This window comes from Cyanistes caeruleus, chromosome 12 (genome assembly GCF_971803275.1).
Source record: "Cyanistes caeruleus chromosome 12, bCyaCae1.hap1.1, whole genome shotgun sequence".
In the NCBI taxonomy this organism is placed as follows: domain Eukaryota; kingdom Metazoa; phylum Chordata; class Aves; order Passeriformes; family Paridae; genus Cyanistes; species Cyanistes caeruleus.
This window is the reverse complement of record NC_141712.1, coordinates 7,407,701-7,427,700: the sequence shown is the minus strand read 5'-3', so window position 1 is coordinate 7,427,700 and position 20,000 is coordinate 7,407,701. Positions and strand designations below refer to the sequence as shown.

Sequence of the window (20,000 nt, the reverse complement as noted above, 5' to 3'; positions counted from 1 at the left end):
GGGCTGGATGCAGGATTTGGGAGCTCAGCCAGATGCATAATAGATATTGCAAGACTCTGGGCTTAGATGAGTGCTGTATTGGATGTAGGTAGAAGTGCTTTGTTTAATCAGGACTGTGGCACTCTAGGAAATTCTAGAGTGATCATATATGTAATTCATTTTGCTTCTGTTCAGCATTTGTGAGTCCTGTATATTAGCCAATTGTGAAATATTTGGAAAACACATCATTGAAAGTAAGATTTCACATTTGTGTTTTCCCCTAAGTGTATTTAACTGTTAATGAAAGCCATGGGACTGAAAGCTGTTGAGACAGAAATCTTATTCAGGAGACTGAAGCTGTAGTGCTCTCTGACTCATTTGATCCTCCCATGTCTCCTTAGGGATTCAACCATTTTTAAAAGGAATTACAGATAGCAGTAGAAGAATAGCTTTGTCACTGACTATTCATTCCATGCTGTTTCAACATAGGGCACAGATTAATGTAATTTATTGTGTTGAATTTTGTTTTCTGGACATCTGTTCGATATACCCAAACTCCTCCTCTGTGAGACTCTGAGGAGCCATCATTTGGTAGCAGCTAGAAAACATTGGGCTGGATATTCACTGGTGACTTGGAGGTATAACTCTTTATGCATTGGATCTCCAGTGCCCTGAGCTATCCAATTGTCTGTGTCAAATAACCCCAATGTGCCTTGTGTCAAATATTACTGATGTCACTATTGACATTGTGTCAAAAAATGTCATACCTAATGTCTGTCACTGAAGAGTGGTGGCAGAGTCAAAATTTGACAAAAAACACTTAAGGACAGATAATGGAAGTAATGTGCATCTTTCTCATTCCCCTAACAGAGAACCAAGTAAATTGTGAGTGTCTGTTCAAATTTTCTTATGCTGCCCACATTTCATGTTGTATATTTCTAGCTGCAGAGATTTTAGATTTGAACTTCTTAAAAATATTGGTAATCAGAGGAAGTTATTCAATACAAACTTAAAATGACCCCAGTTAGCAGGTAGAGCTGCAGCTGGTGTGGACCAGCTCCAGGTTGGTGCAAGGCAGGAGATGGCTTGAAATGCACAAATGCAGTGAGACCAGAGTTAGTTTGCCATGAGGATCACAGAGGAGAAAACAGATTTGGTGACTCTCATTACACTTCCCTATATTGTGTATATATTATTTTATATAATATTTTTAAAGTGCTAAAGGTTTTTAAAATTTGAAACTCATGATCGCTAATGTGGTTTGTCACTTCATTGGTTTTGAGAGAAGGTGTTATTCCTATTGTTGTGTTCTTTAAATTTTTCTAAATGGCTTGATGAGGCTAATACCTCTGGATCTTACAGTGCTCTAAAACTTTAAGGGTGGGATCTCTTGCCTGTGTGGATGTAGCAAAAAAAATACTTTAAACTGTCTCCTAAGAGAGACATTTTCAAGCTCTTTTGCTTATGGGAGTTATGGGATAATTTAAAATACCCTGATGCTGATTTGTAGAATTTTTAATTTTTTTAGGAGTTGGATATTTTGTTTTTAATTGGTAGTATCTCTTGAGTCTCTCTGGCTCATGGAATCAAGGTCTGTATCCCTTCAGAGGCAGCATCAGGAAGTTCTGCTGTTCTCGGATTGGACTGTGAGCAGCAGCATCTGGCAAGAGTTTGGCTTTGAGCAGACAACTTTAGTCATTCCAAAGTACTCCTGTTAAGTAGTAGTAGTAGTAATAAAAATAAAATTATGGTGCACTGTAAAGCAGCATTCTACTCTGCTCCTAGGCAACTGCCTAGAGTTTTCTCAAGCAGATGCCTCATGCTGCCCTGCAAGCCTCTGGACTGGTGTGAAGGAATGTCTGCTTGTGCTGTCCAGGCACTTGGTGTGATTTGTCAGAGCCACGAGGTCAAACCTTCCCAAGCAGTAGAGAAATGTTAGGAGCCAGAGCTTGATGTATTTGTCAGAAAGCTGACATGTCGTGAGCTGGTTTGGTTTTGCAGAGCTTTTCAGGAAGGGAAGGAGTCGGATGCAGACAGTAAACATCCTAATGTCTGGGTCAACAGACAGAATCAAACACTGCTGGGCTGCTCTGTGTGTGAGTACCTGCCCTGTGCCCTGCCTGCACTGGCTGCTGCTCCAACCCCAGAGCACTGGGATTGCGAATCACCTGCTGCTGGAGTCTTGTGGGGGCTCTCAGACACATAATTATTTTTATTTAAAGAGTTCTGAATTTTGAATCCATGCTAAAATTATGTTTCTGAAACATCTTTGCCTAAAACACAATAACAAATAGAAAATACAATGCTCTCAGATCATGAATAGAAGCTGGGCTTCAGGAAGAGTAAAATCCTTCAGTAGAAATACTCAGGAAGGTAACAAAAACATAGAGGCAAAGCATTTGCCTAATTATCAGCAAACTGGATGTAACAAACAAGGAATAAATCACTTTTTTGGCTTCATTATGTTAAATTAAAAAATCCAGTCTTGGGCATTTTACCTCTGAAATATACAGTATTTTCAACTTCAGAGCTGCCATCATTTCTCAAATAAGTGAAATGGTTCAGGTGATATTTAAGATGATTTTGTGTGATGATGAATAGCTCATTTACCATCTTACATTTAAACTCAGATCACATTGAAATGTGTGTTTGAAAGTCTGGATGAGTACATCTGGACTCACAGGCAGGTTGTCTTCAAAATAGCAAACAAGAATCTTCCAAAGTTTTTATGGGAGCATTCATTACCTAGATCCTGTCCCTGAACAACTCTTTCCCACCTACAGCCCTTCATTGCTTTGGGTTTCCCATGTCACAAGAGACATCATCTGTTAGGGCCTTAGAAGTATGTTTATTTTGAATTAATAAATAACATAGGAGCTTTTCCTGATGTCATCTTTGCCTCAAAAGTGAGAAGCAGAGGAAACAAAGGAAGATGCTCGGCTCTACCTCTGTAGATCTTGGTTCCAATCTGAGCAGTGGGATGGAACTGAAAAGAGAGAGTTTTCTTTTCATCCTTTACAAATTCCAGATATTAAAAAGTGTTTTTCTGGCCAGAATTGCTAAAGCTGTTCTGTTTGAATAAATAATATGTACTTTGAGATTCCTGAACTCTTTTCCTTTTGATGCTCAGATGCAATGATGAAGTTGTAGGCTAAATGCTCTCTTCAATTAAAAAAGGGAAAAGGACAACAAAAGGGGTAACTCCAGCAGGAGTGGGTGAGTAAATGTGCTCTGCCAGAATAACTGAGCTTGATGCCCAGGATATTCACTTATCATGTGTGAAGCTAAATCCCTGATCTACCTTTTCAGAGCCAGACATGAATGTAAGCCTCTCCCATTCAAGAGGAATCTCCTTATTTCATCCCCCTATAAGATTCCTGCAGGTCCTTTGTTTTCCTTTTTCTTTTTCTCCTGACCACTACATTTGTGAAATCCTGGTAATGCCTATTTGTTCTGTCCATTGAAGGGCCGTCTGCATCTGCCTGCTCTCAAAGACATGAACTATGAATTTGTAGTAATTCTAAAAACATTAATTCCCATAAAAATAGTTAATAGCCAGACTTCACGTTTGACAAAACACTTAGCATGGTCAAGTAAGATGGTTAAGTTTGTTTAATACACAAATACAGTATGTTTTTACTCATTTAGTTTAAAAGTCTCTTCTTCCTATTTAGCAGTTTGCTTATGAGAATACCTGTATAACAGTAATGCTTTAATGGTATTTACTAACATAAATATTTGCTTTCTAGAAGCAATGTTACACAAAATTCCTGAACTGCAGTCTAAGCAACTGCTGGAATGTTTGAGGTAAGAAACCTGACCTTTGGGGAGGATCAACATCAGGAAAACAGAGTTTCCACTGTTTGTGACTTGTGTCCATAGTGAAGGGGCTTGGAATGGCAGGAAGGTGACTGACACACACTGTGTCACTGCTGAACCCCAATGGAAAGTTCTTGTCTTTAGAATGATATTGGTAACAGAAAATGCTTTGCATGAATTTCTGCATATCCTTGTACACTCAAAACAGTCAGGTTTTCAAGGCCCTTCTGTAACAGATAAGGCAAAACAAATAGAAAGAGACCTTCATCTATCCTGAATGTTAGGAATTGCAAAACCTGTGTGGAAAAGAAGAATTTTGAGTCAGCTGCTGCTGAAATTACGTTAGCTGCAGCTTAAAGCAGAACAAAAAAACTCTTCTTTGAGGCATCATCTTTTCCACATAAATTCTGCTCCTTCTTCCTCAAACTATTACTTGCCAGCCATTATTGTCAAGTGCCTGCATTCAGCATGCACCGTAACTGTGCTGTGCATAACCATGCTGTGCCCGTGTGGCTGCAGTTGGAGCCCAGGTGACAGTCCTGGTGTGTGGTCACAGCAGCTCTGGCTGGGGACACAGATGGACAGCCATGGACACGTGGAAGGGTGAAGTTTCTCCAGCCCTTCCTGCACTGGAGGCTTCTCCAGGTGGTAGGTGAATATACAGGAGCCTTCTAAAATACCAAACTCTCGCAGGTTTATTCTCAGAAATGCAGGAGCTTGGTATATTCAGGTGAGTGTTGACAAGAGACTGGGGCAGGAACAGCTGGTAATGTTTTTTCCAGTTGAGATCTGGAATGGAGATATACTTTGTTTATGATGCCACTTCTCTTATTCTAATTATTTTTTTTTTTTAAGGATTTCTTTGCAAAGGGTCTTCTACTCTTTTTTTTTTTCTTTCTTAGCAAAGTACTCCTACTTAGCTTATTTATTTTTCAGCTTTAAAACATCAGCATTTTATAGATCTGAATTTCACAATGTGAGGATGATTGCTACGTACAATTTGCAAAATTGTGATTAACCAGCCCCTGTTTCGAGTCAGTTCTCCCTAATTCACAAAAGGCTTCCAAGAATAGTCTGCACAAAATTCAGTGTGCAAATTGTAGGGCAGATTTTTAGAGGGCAGTTTAAAGAATGAAGTCCTAAGGGTTTTATCTATATTTATATCTCTTGTTAAACCAAACTCTTATGTAAATGTTACAATCTGTAAATAACAAGCTGAGCCGCTTTCTTAAAGGAAAGATTGCATCCACATTTTTTGAGATTTGGCAAAATTATTAACTTGCACAATAGACTAATATACAAGTATATTTGGAAGCAGCTAAGGCTAGCCTGTGTCTTCATCTGTGTTTTATGGATATTTAAAGGTTTAAGAATACATAGACCTTTAATTTTCCTGTAAAAATTGTCTCAAATTGAAAAACACTGCCCTTAGTGATGGCTTGAAAGAAATGGAGATAGCTTTTGTATACTTTTACTTTTTATAGCCATTAATGTTGTAGTAAATCTTGTATTATTGTATACAGTCTAGATTATTCTTCATTCTTTTGCCTTTGGACAGGAAAGAAATTACTGGCTTCCATCAGTGTTATTGGCAATCCCCATATTCTGACATCTGTTCCTTTCTAAACATTTTACCAACCTTGATGAAATGTAGTTTAGTGTTAGAAGCTGACTTGAAGAAAAAATTGGATGATAAAAAAATAACATTGATTAAACACCAGAAGTAATTTACCAATGACTATCAATATTTTGATGGCCATTGCAGTTTATTGCAGCAAAGCTAGACATCTTTTAGTAATTTTAATCATATATAAATCTTTGAATTAAACTGAATAAATGAATTCTCATTTTTTAAACAGAAGAATGAGAGACTGATTTTACTCAATTTTAATCCAACCCTTTGAGCTGTAGTCCTGAGAATGTTTAGGGCATATTTTATAGATGCTGTGTGATGCACAACTCCCCAAATTAAAAATTTCAATTAATATTTTCTAATACACAGTGGTGATTTCATTCCTGATGTTGTCCTTTCCATGGAGCATCACTGGGATTTTCCCACTCTAGACCAGGTGCTGGAGTGGGGGGCACTCCAAGGGGCCTCCAGCAGCAAGGGTGGTGGGTCTCTGGTAAACCACCAGCTTCATTCCCACCCCTTCTTTATTAACTGTGCTTCATTAAAGGAAAGCAGAGCAATAAAAGACAAGTGATTATTCCCTCTCAGGTGCCAAGCACAGAGAAATTATGGTGTGTCTTCTTCCCCCACCCCATGGGGTAGCGAGCTGCAAGAGGAGCCTTGCAAGAGGTTGTTGAGGGCTGGGGCAAAAGCAGGGGTGAGTGTTTCATTTCCAAGGATTGGAACAAGTTAATTACTCAGTGAAGGAGGAGGAATGAACAATATCTTCTTGGCAAGGGAAGTATGTGGGAAATAAATTGAAAAGGGCTACTACTACAGAGTGTGTGTTCTGATATTGTGAGAGGTAGATATACAAGAGGATGGGGAGGTATGATTAGATATTTTCAGAAGCACTTAGCAACAGCCGCAGTGGAGCTGTTGAAATTCATGGGATTTACTATGGACTGGTAATGTTTGGAGCAGAGTTTGGGCAATGCTAAACTACAGGGTGAGGAAGGCACATTTCTCCAGCACTGTGTGTGTCTATGGACCTCTGAGGACAAAATGAAATTGCAATTCTTGACGAATTCACTTCATCGCACCAAGATTTTCAAAGGTGGAATTACTCCTCTAGCAATAGGGTCTTAGAGGTCTCCCAAGCTAGTTTTTGATTCCCTTACCTTTGAGAGAAACTTGAACCATGGAGGGTTCAAGGTAGTTTCTAGGCTGTTTGAAGTGAAGCGGATTCGAGACATTTGTTTTCTCCATTTTACAGAAATTTTTAATTTGAAGGAAAATTTTCCTAACATACCTCCTTCAGAAGCTTCACATTTATTATCAAAACAGTTTTCCTTTAATTTCCCCAAAGTCATGTATGGTAGGAGTAACTGAATGGTCTAGGTTAAAAGGGTGTATAAACTGACAAATTTTAGATTCTAATACTCTGTACTAATCTTAAAAAAAAAATTCATACGTTTCAGCCAGAGACCTCTCAGCATGTTTTATAAATTTGTTCAAAGATGAATGAATTCTTGCAGTTCCTTGCTGAGGATATTTAGTAGAGAAACTAAACACTATAGACAAAATGTCACTTTTAGAAAGTGCATTGTTTTTCTTAAAACTGATTTTTTTCTCTTGAAAACAGGTGTTTTATACATGTACCTACCAGGAATGCAGTCTGGTGCTCAGGAGACCATTCTGGAAAATGGGATGACCCAGGTTCTGATGCATGTCATTCCCAAATCTGAGTGTCTTGGAGTTAATATATAAAAAATAGAATAAAACAATTTCTGAAGCAGACAAAGGAACAGGACTTGGCTCTTCTCTGCTGGAGTGTGTTCCTGTAACCACCAGGAGACGGAGATCTTCACTCTGTCTTCTTCCAACAAACGAAAGTCAACATCTAAAAATTATCTTAATGCAACTGTGCAAAAAACCCCTTTTGAACCCATTAAAAAATTTCTACTTATCCCCACAAAAAAAAAAAAAAAAAAAAGAAAAAATTAGAGAGACATGGAAGAAAATGATCGTTGTGTGGTCAGATTTGGTATCTCCTGCTCCAGGAGGGGAAAATGAGAGGAAGACTCGGTTGTTTGCCCCGCTGTCCCCCAGCTCAGCCAGCAGGAGTGTGAGGTTGGCCCTGGAGTGCCGACTTCCCAGGCTGTGTTCAGGCTGGGGGTGCCTGCCCTCCTGTCAGACATGGAATGCCTGGTGGCCTTCCCCAGCCCTCTCCCAGGCTCCCCTTAACATATGGTTTCAAAGCTGTTGACGTTCACCTGCTCAGATATCTGTACAAACTACTAGTAGGAACTATATAAATATCTAACAGATGCACGCCTTCACCCTGGGATTAATGCATTCTGCACTCGGACCCGTCAGCATCACACCCCTTCACAAAGGCATTTTATTTTTTCACTTGCTCATGTGGTGTACACCTGTGACATGCTGGCAATGCACTTGCTTGCAGTGAGAGAGCCCCTCAGGTTCAAAGCTATCCTTATATCTTTGTTCCTTTATGCGTGAACCTTTTGAGGTTTTCTCTTAGTGTTCAAAAGGCTTGAACGTGGCATTACATCTTTAAAACCTCTCCTGACCCTTTTTTGAATATGCTGAATATAAAAGCAGAAACAAAGCAAGGAGAACTAGATAAATAGATGCAGGGAGACATCATAAGGAAAAAAAAAAAGAGCTCCTGAGCTTGCCAATATTACTTCATGCTTTTTATTGTAAACCTGTAAACTAACAATAGCCCACCACCTCCCACAGCTGGGTGTGCGAATTGAAGGTGTGCTGAATGTGTGGGCTTTCCAAATGGAGCACAATAACAGCAACACCTGTGCTAACCACTTTGCATTGATTTTATTTCTTTACAATATTCACAGTCCTTCCCTTTATAGAAGTCTGTATAGTGGGGAAAAAAGATGACTTGTCAGGTTTAGTTTCAGTTTTAAGACATATTTCTCAAGGTTTGATGGACAGGATAGAAAATCACGTGGATTTAAATGTACCAAACCAAATGCAGGACTGAGTCTTAAAATAGAGGAGAGATTGCCCATCTTGTGGACCCAGCTTTGGTACTGCACATTGGCTTTTGGCTAACAGGCTCCTTGCAGTCCTGGTTTCCTTGGTTGGTTGATTTTTATTTTTTTTTTAACTAAGAAGCCAGTGTTTCAATAGCCAGTTACAGCAACAAAATGGTTAAGAAAAATACTAATAGTCTGAACATGTATATCTTAAGGCACATTACTGATTTAAAATTATTAATATTCAATAATTCATGGTTGTTTAATGAAATGACATATCAAATCAGAAAAAGTAGAAGTGAGAAATATCTGTAACTTAATTCTCATCACTGCAGAACCATGTAGTTACTATCACTGCTATTATTATCTGAGATCCTAGATTAGGTTTAGTGTTATGTTTAATGTTAAATTTCAGGCATAAAAACAAGACACTTTTCACTGCCAAAAATTCACTGTATCATTCTGGGCTATGAATCTGAAAATTATAAAGATGGCATCATTGGTAAAATCTAAGCATACCTTTTTGGTCACTTTGTCAGCAGTATAAATGGGTCCAAGGGTTGCTCACAGGGCTAGTTAACCTTTTCTCCTTTAACAGCAGCTGAATTTGAGGTTCTTTTTCACCTAAGTACCTACCAATTTATGTCCATAATTCCTATTAATTCTGGTTGCTCTTTCTTACACTGTTGTTACTTGAAATGGAAAATATTGGTTACAGTCCAAGAGAAAAATTTATAGCCTGTCATTGTAGCCTTGTGCTATTTCAATATAATAATACAAATGCATTCCCTCTTTGTGATAAGTGTATTTTCCCTTTTACTTTCTCATGCGATGTTCAGACCCTTTCCAGACTTACTTTGTCTCCGTGATCCCAGGGATTATAAATGCTCGAGGAGCCTTTAAAGATATTTGTTACCCTTTAAAGCAAGGGAAGCAGACTCTCTTGTTCTCTGTCACACTCAGGCTGGGGCTGTAGAAGGCAATTTTCATCTTGTATAGCTAAAAGTTGGGGCTTGTGGTGCTTCCCTCCTAGGTCGCCCTATAACCTTGTGGATATTTTCCTACATTTTCTACGGGAAACAGCATCCTCCAATGCTAAGGAAGGCAGAGAAAGTTTTCTGGGCCCAATCAAATTCCTGCTGATGTGTTTAGTGAGACAGAGTTGAGGCTTAGGAGCACAGAAGTGCTGCTTGTTTTAGAAGTGAGAAGGAGACCCACTGGAAAAAAATTCCTTTCCAGTAATCAAGGGAAGATGGGAGTCTCGCAGCAGTAATGCGGACTCCTCTAATTACCACTTCCAAGTTATTAGCATCTGGAGCCCTTTTTCCCTTTCCTATCTAGCAATTATAGAGTGGGATAGATTAGTGTGTTGCAGAAGTTGTAGAGTGGACTAAGTTTCTCTCTGTCGGCACTTGGTTGTTTGCTGGAATTGATACTTTTAGCTGAAGTCCAGGCTTTTTACCTGCCCTTGAATCCCAGGCTGCTCTCTTCATAGATAATGTATATTCAAGGACCATGCAAAATGTTTATTTACTTCTCTGCTCCCTGCCCCCACCAGAGAAAAAGAAACACATCTTAAAAAGCCAAAGAAAACCAGTCAGACACATGTTTTGCACATGAAGAATCACGTCTATAGTAAAATGGGATCCATATGTGTGTTTTGGATGTGAGCATCAATGCTCAGTTTAGCTTTGCCCACATGCCAGGGCATATGTGCTGCTGCCGAAAGCTCAGAATTTTCTTGCTAAATCACACACAAAATTTGAACCTGAGGTTGCATTAATGTCATAAGTTCATAGTTTTCTGTTGTTTCTTTCCCCATGTATAGTGTCCTTTGTTTATAACTCAAATCCTCTCAAGATTAAACTTTAAAAAGACTCTGTGATTTAATGGACTTAGGATCAGATTCTAACCTCCAGCGTGAAACAAGCCTGACTGTAGCACTCAATAGCAATAAAGGATTGTTTGCAGTTGTGAAGCAATGACCGCCAAACATTATTCAGAAAAAAGATGCTGGGACTAATTTTTGCATGGATGAAATATTCAGATGAATGTTAAAAAGCTGCTCAACAATAGACGGTGACACACACAAAGGGTAAAAGAGAAATTACTATCATTCCAGCATAACACTGCACTAATTTTTTTTTTCTTTTCCCCACAACCATAAATATCTTCACTTCAAGTTAGCATATTTCTTTATGTAAAGTCTTTTTCTATCTTGTACATATGTCCTGCAGAAGGATCTGGACAGATCGAAAACTGTCCTGCTCAAATCTGTTTGCAGTTTTAAAATTTATAATGATAATTGACTTTTCAGTTCATCTTCCAAGTTTTGGACTTGTTCATGCATATACATTAATTTTATTCCTTCCTCACACTTTCCTCCAAATAAGAGCTATCTTGCAAGTTTAAGATCAGATCTTTGCTGTTGCTCAGGTACTTTGTACTTCTCTGGCAGAGGAAAACATCTGTGACTTCCCTGGCCTCCAGAGGATTTGAAATACCTTCTTTAGACAATCCCCAGCAAGAGGCAGCAGTAGCAGCAGTATCCCACCCCATTTTTCCCTCTGAGGATATGCTTGGAGCGAGGGGAACAACCTGTGACTCGGTGATTAGCTCCTGCTCTGGCGAAACACGATGAATTAACCAGGGAGCAGTTCTGAAGCTTGTTCTACTGCACACCAAATTGTTAGTGGGCAATCTGAAAATTATTTTGGAGACCAGTGATATCACATCTCAGTTATTTTCAGGGAATAGGAAATGAGGTTCAGATTTTAAATATGGAAATATCCTTCCTGTTTCTGCACAGAGTTTAGATGTTTTGGTGCACTAAAGCTGTGTAATACAAACAAACCAAATTTAAAAGTAAGTAATGCTCCAAGCAAAAGGAGGTTGAGGCGGGGAGGGATGTCTTTGTGGCATTTATTTTCTTGATTCTCTATCCTTGTCATCATGGTCTTGATCCTGAAAGATACAGCAAGCTGCTTGCTACTAGCACTTTGTTATATAGTAACTTTTGAACCTTCCTGCTGGGGTTAGGTGATCAATTACTTTGTAAAGAAAACACGGTGTTATTTCAAGAGTTGTGTTTTATTTTAATTTATAATTATCTCCACATCAGTCTTCAATCTGGAATCTCGAATTGGCCACATGTGCATCCTGACTTGCATGTAAAAGATCTGTGACAGCAGGCACGTGATGCTTCCATACCATAACTATTCCCTGTATCAGGCTCCCAGTCCTTGAGAGAGCTGAAAAATCTACAAGGAAGCCAGAGTGCACCTATGGGAGTCAGAACTCAGCTCACATTTTTGTGTCATCGATAACCAGATTTTTTTAAAAGAGGAACGGAACTGCCTTTAACTTCTTATTGTCTTAACTTTGTATTAGAAAGCAGTTTCTTAAAACAGTAGACCCAAAGAAGCAATGCCATCAGCTGGAAATTGGGTCCATGTGAGTGTTTTCGTGAGTTGTTCTTGCATCTTCCCCTGATGTTCTTGTTAAGTTTTGTGGTTTAACAATCATATCTCAAATTTTTCTATGGGATGTATATTCCCCTCATCTGTTGCATAAGAAATCCATATGAAGATGAGAGGGTTTTGATTTTTCAGAGGAGAAATGGTTAATCTGATTTTACTGAAGTGCTATTGCTTGCTGAAAGTACATGTATAAAATACATAGAAATAGCTTCATTTCCTATCAGGTGACCTGGATAACTTATCTATAAATATATTATTTAAGAAACATATACATATATTTTCATATCTAAGTTGATATTTTAAAAACTTGTCTTGACTCCATAAGAAATCCATACTTATATACCTTAAGTAATAATCTTTTCAGCAACAGTAGATCCCAGGGAGTTTCGTGGGACTGAGCAGTATGTCAGGACTATAACTGTAAAATGCACTTGAAAATAAGGCTAAAGAAGATCAATTTCCAACTTTTCACTTGGAAAAAAAAATAAAAATATTATCGGCTCTCATGAGAGCCTCAGGTGGAAGTTCCTTTCGTTCTGATGAGGATGTGCCTCCTCGCAATGGCACTGCAGATAAATTCACAGAGATTTCTTTAGAAATACAAACACCAGCGCTTGCATGAGCTCCCACATGAAACCTTGGTTTCATGCCCTCCTCTAGAGGGTAAGTGCCATACTGTGAACCCACAGGACCCCTCTGGCAGGTCACAGAACCCCACATTTGTGCCGTGCAGCCCCGGTGCTGCGGAGGCCAACTGGAGCCGTCGGAGGACGACATCAGCAAATCAGTGGCTAATAAAGACAGGCAGCAACAGCAGCAGCAGTGTTGGCCTTCTCCACAGCAGGGTACCACAGATGTTTCAGATAACAAAGTGAGCTTTGCTGACAGAACATGTGTGTAATATATAAAATAATGGGAACCGAAAGAGGGGGGAAAAAAGAGGCCACTCCAGTCCACCCATGTAAAAATGTTTTTTATTTATAAGTGAGCAGCTGAATGCGAATGTTGTCTGCTCCCATAGAAGTGAAAAATAGCAGGCTGATGTGGATGAGAGACTTCACATGGTTTCCAGCAAAATAGACTGTGCATTGAAATCTTCTTCTCGTCCCTAGGGTGGGTCCAGACCTACAGCTGGGGCAAATCCATGCAATTTTATTTTCTAGCAATTATACTTTTTTACCTCCTCTGATGATATGTCTGTTCCGTGATTGGGGGGTGGATCATGGCCAAAGTTTCCTTTGGAAAACTAGAGTGTTAGACAGTTTTTGGACAGGACTAACTTTATCAAATAGTTGCTACACTGAGGATTTTTGCAGGGTGGACCTGGAATATGCAATGATAATCCACAACTACCTGGAAAAAAAATCCCACGAGCAGCTCTCATGTAAGATAATTAGCTGTGAACTGGAAGAATTACAGCAGAAATCCCTGTTTTTATGATATAATAGGCTTACCCTCTACTGTTCAAGTGTCCCAAAGTAATAAGATCAACCTCATAGTTGAGGAATCCTTGGTGAAGGAGACTTTCACAGGTCTTTTCTGCGCTGCTCCTGAGGGCATGAGCAAGGAGCATGAATGGGGCACCCTAGAAATTGCAGGGTCACCCCGTGCTGGTAGCTGGTGAGAGGTTCCACTGTGTAAGGGCCCCATGTTGGCTCTGTATGTGGCCTGCTGAGTAAAGGTTTGTAAACAGGCCAGGAAGATCACCTGGAATGCCCCTCCATGCCTTGTCCATGTCCATGCTGCATGGCCAGTGCTCAAACACTGCTAGCCAGAGCTGCCTAGGGGGGTGCAACTTGTTAGCCTGCTTTTGAGGAGTAACAGACAATGGGATTCTGCAGGGGGAACAGGAAACCCCTATCAGAGGCTAATAAATGTTTCCTTGTAAAATGGGGAGATGCTTATGTGAGTCCAGATATAAAGTGAAAGTAAGACAGCCCTCAGAGGAATTACTGAGGTAATAAATGTACTTACTAGGGCAGTGTGTGCCAGAGTAAGACAGAAATGGGCTAAGACCAGAAGAAAATTAGAACCTCAAGTGCAAGCTGAAGCTCAGTGGTCAGATGAAATTCAACCCTTTCCTCTGAGAAAAGAGTATCTGCCCTGACTTGATTATCTGGGATTGGCGTGGCCAATGAGAAGAACAACAGTGTAGGATTTCTGCCATGTGTCCTGCTTTAAGCAGTAAGACATGACCACAGAATATGGTAACCAGCTGAAAGAGGATTTGGCTCTGAGCATATGCATATTTTATGTGCAGATTGTGCCGCTGCAACTGCAGCACCTCCACGGGTCAGAGTGTGTTGGCGTGTCAGATTATTGCGGCATGTGGCTCGGCATGGCAGGGTGGCTGAAACCCGCTGACACTGCCTGTGGGATCTGCGGCTTGGCCCCGCACACTGCCCCTCTGACTGCACAGCAGAGTCATCTCAGCTGTGGGAGGTGAGGGCATATGACCACTCACAGCAAAACCAACATGAAATCAGAGGCGGATGATCTACAGTAGATGTTTCTGTGGCTGAAATGTAACTAAGGGTTAGACAAATTGCTCCAAAAATCTTGTGGCTATATATGTGTTGTAGTCACTTTATCAAGGTTTACAATTTTAGTGTTTCCCTAAAGCTAGGTATGTAAAAGCAGGACTTCTATAATGTATTCCTTAACTGAAGAAAGTAAAAAAAATCCTGATTTTTTTTTTTTTTTTTTTTTATTAAAGTATTTTTTCCTTCTCTGAGCAGCATCTTATAATTGAGATCCACCTTGAACATGCCAAGGTCAGAATTCAAGACACAGAATATGCTCATGAAGCTGCCCAACAAGATACCTTTATTCAGCCAAATTGGAAAACTTGTGTGTAACCCAAAAGATCAGAATAGAGTCCTTATTGAGCAAGGTTAGGAGGGATAGAAACAATCGGCTTATATAGAGTATTTTTACTTCATAGGAATGTGGTTCTGATTGCTGAAAATGTATCCTTTGCATGAAGTACAAGCATAATCCTATGCCTACTTTGCCCTTTGAGTAAAAGTATGCTTAATAGCAATTTCAGAGGGGAAAAAAAAATCTATTTAAAGCCTGTTGAGCAGAATATCCACTTATAGAGGGAAGCTATAAGTGAATAATGTTAATGGAGTTCTGTTTTGTAAAATGCATAGGACAACTAATAGAATCAAGCTCCTATAACAGTGAATGATTGAATTACATTTAAGAGAGTACCTAATTTATGACCTTTAAAGATAGTTTTATAGCTGTCTGTTTTTGTCAATCCTAGACCACCTTCATACAAAAGTTTTTAGAAATCTCATCTCTCACTTTATATTATGGTCAGAGGACCTTTTGTGCTATTGTATGCCAGTAGATCCATTAAAACATTTAAGTAGGCTAATTACTGAAAGAAAAAAAATGCTTTCTGGAGAAAATTATTATACCTGTTTATTAGTGTAGGGGAAGTTCTTAATCTGGGAATAAATTTTGAACAGGAGTGATGAAGAATGACCTGACCCAGGACCTCCTCAGAAAAAGAAATTAAGCCCTATAAATACCAAGTATTGTGTGTTTTTCCCTTCAAATAGTGGATTTTAAAAAAGAGTAGAAGTTTGTGCGTAATGTCCACGAGTCACTGAGATATTATGTACAGGAACATGAAGTTTTATACTCCTATCATTTTTTTTTCCTCCCATTTATTTTAACAGTATGTGTTTGTTTTATTGCTGTGAAACTCTGATGCAGTGTTATTTTGCACAAAGGAACCCCTCAAATTTACTGCACACTTCATTAAAACTGTTTGTACTTTTATCAGTTTTAAAGAGGCTGCTCTTGCAGTCATTTGATGCTGGTTTTGCCTTGCACTGTTCAGGAAAGTCAAGTGCATTTGAGAGCCCTTCCATGTAGCATCAGAATTTCTACAGAGATACTGTGTGGGAATACCCTTCCATAACTCTCTGCTAAGTTTCACATAATTCCTTAAAACATTCTACAATTCTGTTAGCTTTTGTGCCGAGGGTTCTGCCTGCTGTGGCGTCATTGATTGCTCATCCTAAAAGAAGGCAGAGAACAAAGGTGGAATAAGCTGCTAATCTTCTGGATCTGCCAGATGTTATTCAGTGTATGTGGGAATTTAAGGCACGGAAAAGGGGTGCAGAGGGGGGCTGTGAGGCTGCCTTGTGACACCCCGTGTACCAGAGTGCTGCTGCCTCATGCTGCCTTAAATGTGGCTTTTGCCTGCTGGGTGCTATGGAGCTCTCTGTGGAGCATCACATTTCCAGAGAGCTGCAAATGCCATTGGCTACTTTAAGAATGTGATCATTTGATTAATTTTGGGGGTTTTTTTAAGATCAGTTTAGCAAGGAGGACCCTAACACTTTATAGGTCTTGCTTGTTTGCTGTGAAAGCTCTGCTGTAGCTCTGTCTGGGCTCCTGTTGAGGTAATCCCAAAATTCCTACTGCTGTAGAATCAGAGCCAAAAGGGCTGGACTGCACATGTACAGCTAAGGAACAGACTAGAAAAAGGCTGTGGAATTTCTGTGGCTGATCATACTTATGGTTCTGTCCTTTACAATGTAAAGTAAAAAATGTATTGTTCTACACAGAAGCTCCGTTATAGGTCAGGCCTTTTCTTAACCAGCCACTTGAGAGTGGCCTCACTTGACTCCCAACACAATTTACTCTGACCATTAGTTAAGGGCTGTTTCTGCTCTGTCTGTGGTGTTCCCAGCTCCATATGGTGGTAGCTTAAGGCTGATCTAAGAGTAAACAAGAAGTGCAGGATTTTGGTCACACAAAGGTGTGGGACTCAGTTTGTGAAATTAAAGAGATTAAATGCAGGAGAAATATCTGTCTTCATTTCACATCAAATATGCCAGGAATCGAAGGTTAGGTCTCACCTCTTTTTGTCATGCTTGTTGGTTTATTATTTCAAAGTAAAATTCTTTTTTGGAAGGATTTTTTGTTTTTTTATTGCTGCTTTTCTGAAAATGAAGTTCCCGTACTATACTGTATGTTCAGTATTCGCAACAAGGAGAGATTCTGGCTTTGCCCCAAACTGCTGACAGTCTTGATACTTTTACAGTGAACATCTCTGGAGCACTGAGGAAAATTTTTGGAGGATGAGAGGGAATGTCAGGCTAAAGTACCGTAAATAATTTATAGACCTCAGATAATTGTCCTGTGACAGCTCCCAGTGCTTCCAGTTTCTTCCTACCACCCCTATTTTCAGCTATCAGTTATAGAATCTTGACTTAATATTGCTAATTGCATAGTAAACAGAACAATATTGTTTGCCCCAAGACAGATTACCATTTCTCATTACAGAATTCACATAGACCACAAATCATTGATACCATCTCCACCAGTTATAATAAAGTTTATCTTCAATCTGATAAAAAGCATGTACTGAATAATAACTGTTGCTCTTATTGTAAGTGGTTTAAAAACATGCTTTTTTAAAAGCTGGGTAGTTCACTGAAGTTGCAATTCTGCATTTGCCCTAGCCAAGAGAGGTGAGAGTTGGGGACAAAAATGGTCAGATTTCCAAGCATGACTCTGTGGGTGCAGTGTGTGCAGTGGCACTTGACAGCTGATGAACCTTTTTCTGTTATCACAGTCAACTAAACACAGACAGTCCCACTTTCCCTGCATTTATCTGTATTTGTACTTGAACCCATTGTTCAGTGTGTTATGGATTTGAATCTTTAGCTTATTCATAGAGAATTAAAGTGCATTGGATGTTGTAAGAAGGTTTATCTCTTCAGTTCAAATTCTAGAGATCCTCGATGGTCTGCAAGTTTCTGTCTTGGTCACAAGATGAGCACTTGCACCTGCAGCACCGCAAGAACAGACATTAAATCCTTATGGAAAACTGTCTGAAAAAAACAGGTTCATTTTACCTATGTCCCACCACTGCTTAAGCACACTCATAGATGAAGAAGAATTAATTTAGTAAGGCACAAAACAGCAAAATCCATAAAGGGGATACTGTGGCAAGAGTATGGATACTGCAGTACTTTTCAGGTTTTTTACAAAGGTGGGAATCTTACAGTAGTGCATTTCAATCTGCCTTGGTGAATTTAGATACTCCTTAGGGAGGTTAATCTTTTAGCCCTGTATGTTTTTATGTCTTTTATGCTGAGATGGAAGCAGTTGCATCATTGTATGTCATTTTGAACAAGAATGGCCCAAATGTTAACTGTCACAGCTGAACTTAGCATTTTGATGCCTCCTTTAATTGAGATGAGGCTCAGCCAACAAGTTCAGCTCTAAATACAAATTTCCTCAAAGCCTAGCCCTGCTTCTGAATCAGGGAAATGCTGGTTTGGTGAGAAGTCCTAAAATCTGGAGCCAATTTTAAAGTTCAGTGATTTCATAAAACAACTGAAAATAATGTGCAAGTCCGTCAGGGTTTGGACTGGGGTATGTGAAGTTGTGATTGAATCAGGTTCTAGTGTAATTCTGTGGGGAAGCAGGGATTCAGAAGGATTCTTTCAGAGTTGAACCCCAAACTCATTAAAATATTACAATAAAGTAATTAATGCACATGGCCACTAGACACTCTTAAAATGTAAATTTCACAGCTGTAAGAAATTAGATTTGTTTAAAAATAACAGAAGGCTCAAGTACAAATTATGGAGTAAAAGCCTATAAAATTTCAAACTTGGTTTTAAGGCACAGACTTTTTTTTTTTTTAATAGCTCATTTACTTCAGCACTAGTGTTCAGAAACGGAATTCCTTGTCTGCCTTTTGCCTCTGAAGTTGTAGTTAGGTACCAGTGCAGAGCTGATTAGCTGGAAAGTTTTCTTATCAGAAGGTTGGACTTGGAGAACAAAGCAAAATTTGCAAGGACCTGTGGCCCATGTGAAGCTCATCTTGTTCTCAGGAGGTGCAGGCACAGGTTCCCTGAATGCCTGTGTGATTTGTCTGCACAGCTGGGACCACAGGTAGGAACAGTGGCTGGGAATGCTGCCTTTTCACTTCACATGTGTTTTGGCTGGCATGAGCACAACTTGACCTCTAGGAACTACTCAAATCATTCTGTGCCCCAGAGGCCAGGAAAATTAAAGTGGCTTCAAGACTCAGAAGCAATGGAGCCAACTGGATTTTTTCAATGGATGTAACACATGTCTTTTCAGTGAAGGCCTAATTCCAGACTCTCCAGCACTTTCTTACCCATTGGTGTTACAAACATGGGCCTAAATATAATGCAAGAAAAGACTTTGACTAGCAAATGTTCAGCAGCGTATTCCAGTCCATTTCCATTTGAAGCTATGCTGACATACAGGGCTCCACCATGGCCTCTTGGCACACCAGCTTCAGCAGAGTACTGAAATGGTTGAAGGAAGGAATTCCAGTCAGAATATGTTCCAGATGAATCCTGTTGGAGATCCATTTCTAAATGTATGCTACGTGCCTAACTATTAAAAAGTTCAGATTATGACCCCTCTAATGTTATTTTAATGCTAGTTTTAAAAATGTAATTATAAATCAAATTGCATTTGTGTTCTGAAGCTGACAGTAGTGAGCTGGAACACTCTAAGAGCTGCTTTAAAAATAACCCCTCTCAAACTTTATTACTGGTTTCAGAAAGGGAAGTGCAAGTGGACTGGCCAGATTCATCTGTGCTGTTCCCATCAGCAGACAGGACAACTTGCTAAGTGCCAGTTGTGTTCTGGTTTACAGAAACATAACATGGGACATGGGAGCTTTTATCTTTATCTGGAAATTCCATTTCCAAAGTTTGATTATCTCTCTTGGAGTTTAAGAAGACACAAGATCATTTAAATTGTGTTTCCTCCTTTCTTTTCTCGTTCTTTACCATAGTGAATTTTAATTGAAGATTAATATTTCTAAAACCTGCACAGTAACCAAAAAGTTGAGAAAAGCAGGATATTATTTGGCAAGAGCAAAATTTTGGGGCAATGCAAAGCAATGGCAGGGAGGAAATGCACTTAGTGACTTGTGCTGGTCAATGGTATCTGTATGAATTTAGTTTAAAAAAAGGGCTGGAAAAGATACCAGAAGGACAGTGCTGAAAGAATGCAAGCATTCAGCAGGGTTGAAATGTTCTGTTCAAATAATGGCTATAATGATTTTGG

At 39.4% G+C, this 20,000-nt stretch overlaps 1 protein-coding gene across 35 annotated transcripts in view; it reads left to right on the top strand.

The window, feature by feature from the left end:
- ZNF536 (zinc finger protein 536) overlaps positions 1 to 20,000 on the top strand; it is a 340,334-nt gene that overhangs the window by 80,589 nt on the left and 239,745 nt on the right. The window lies entirely within an intron of this gene.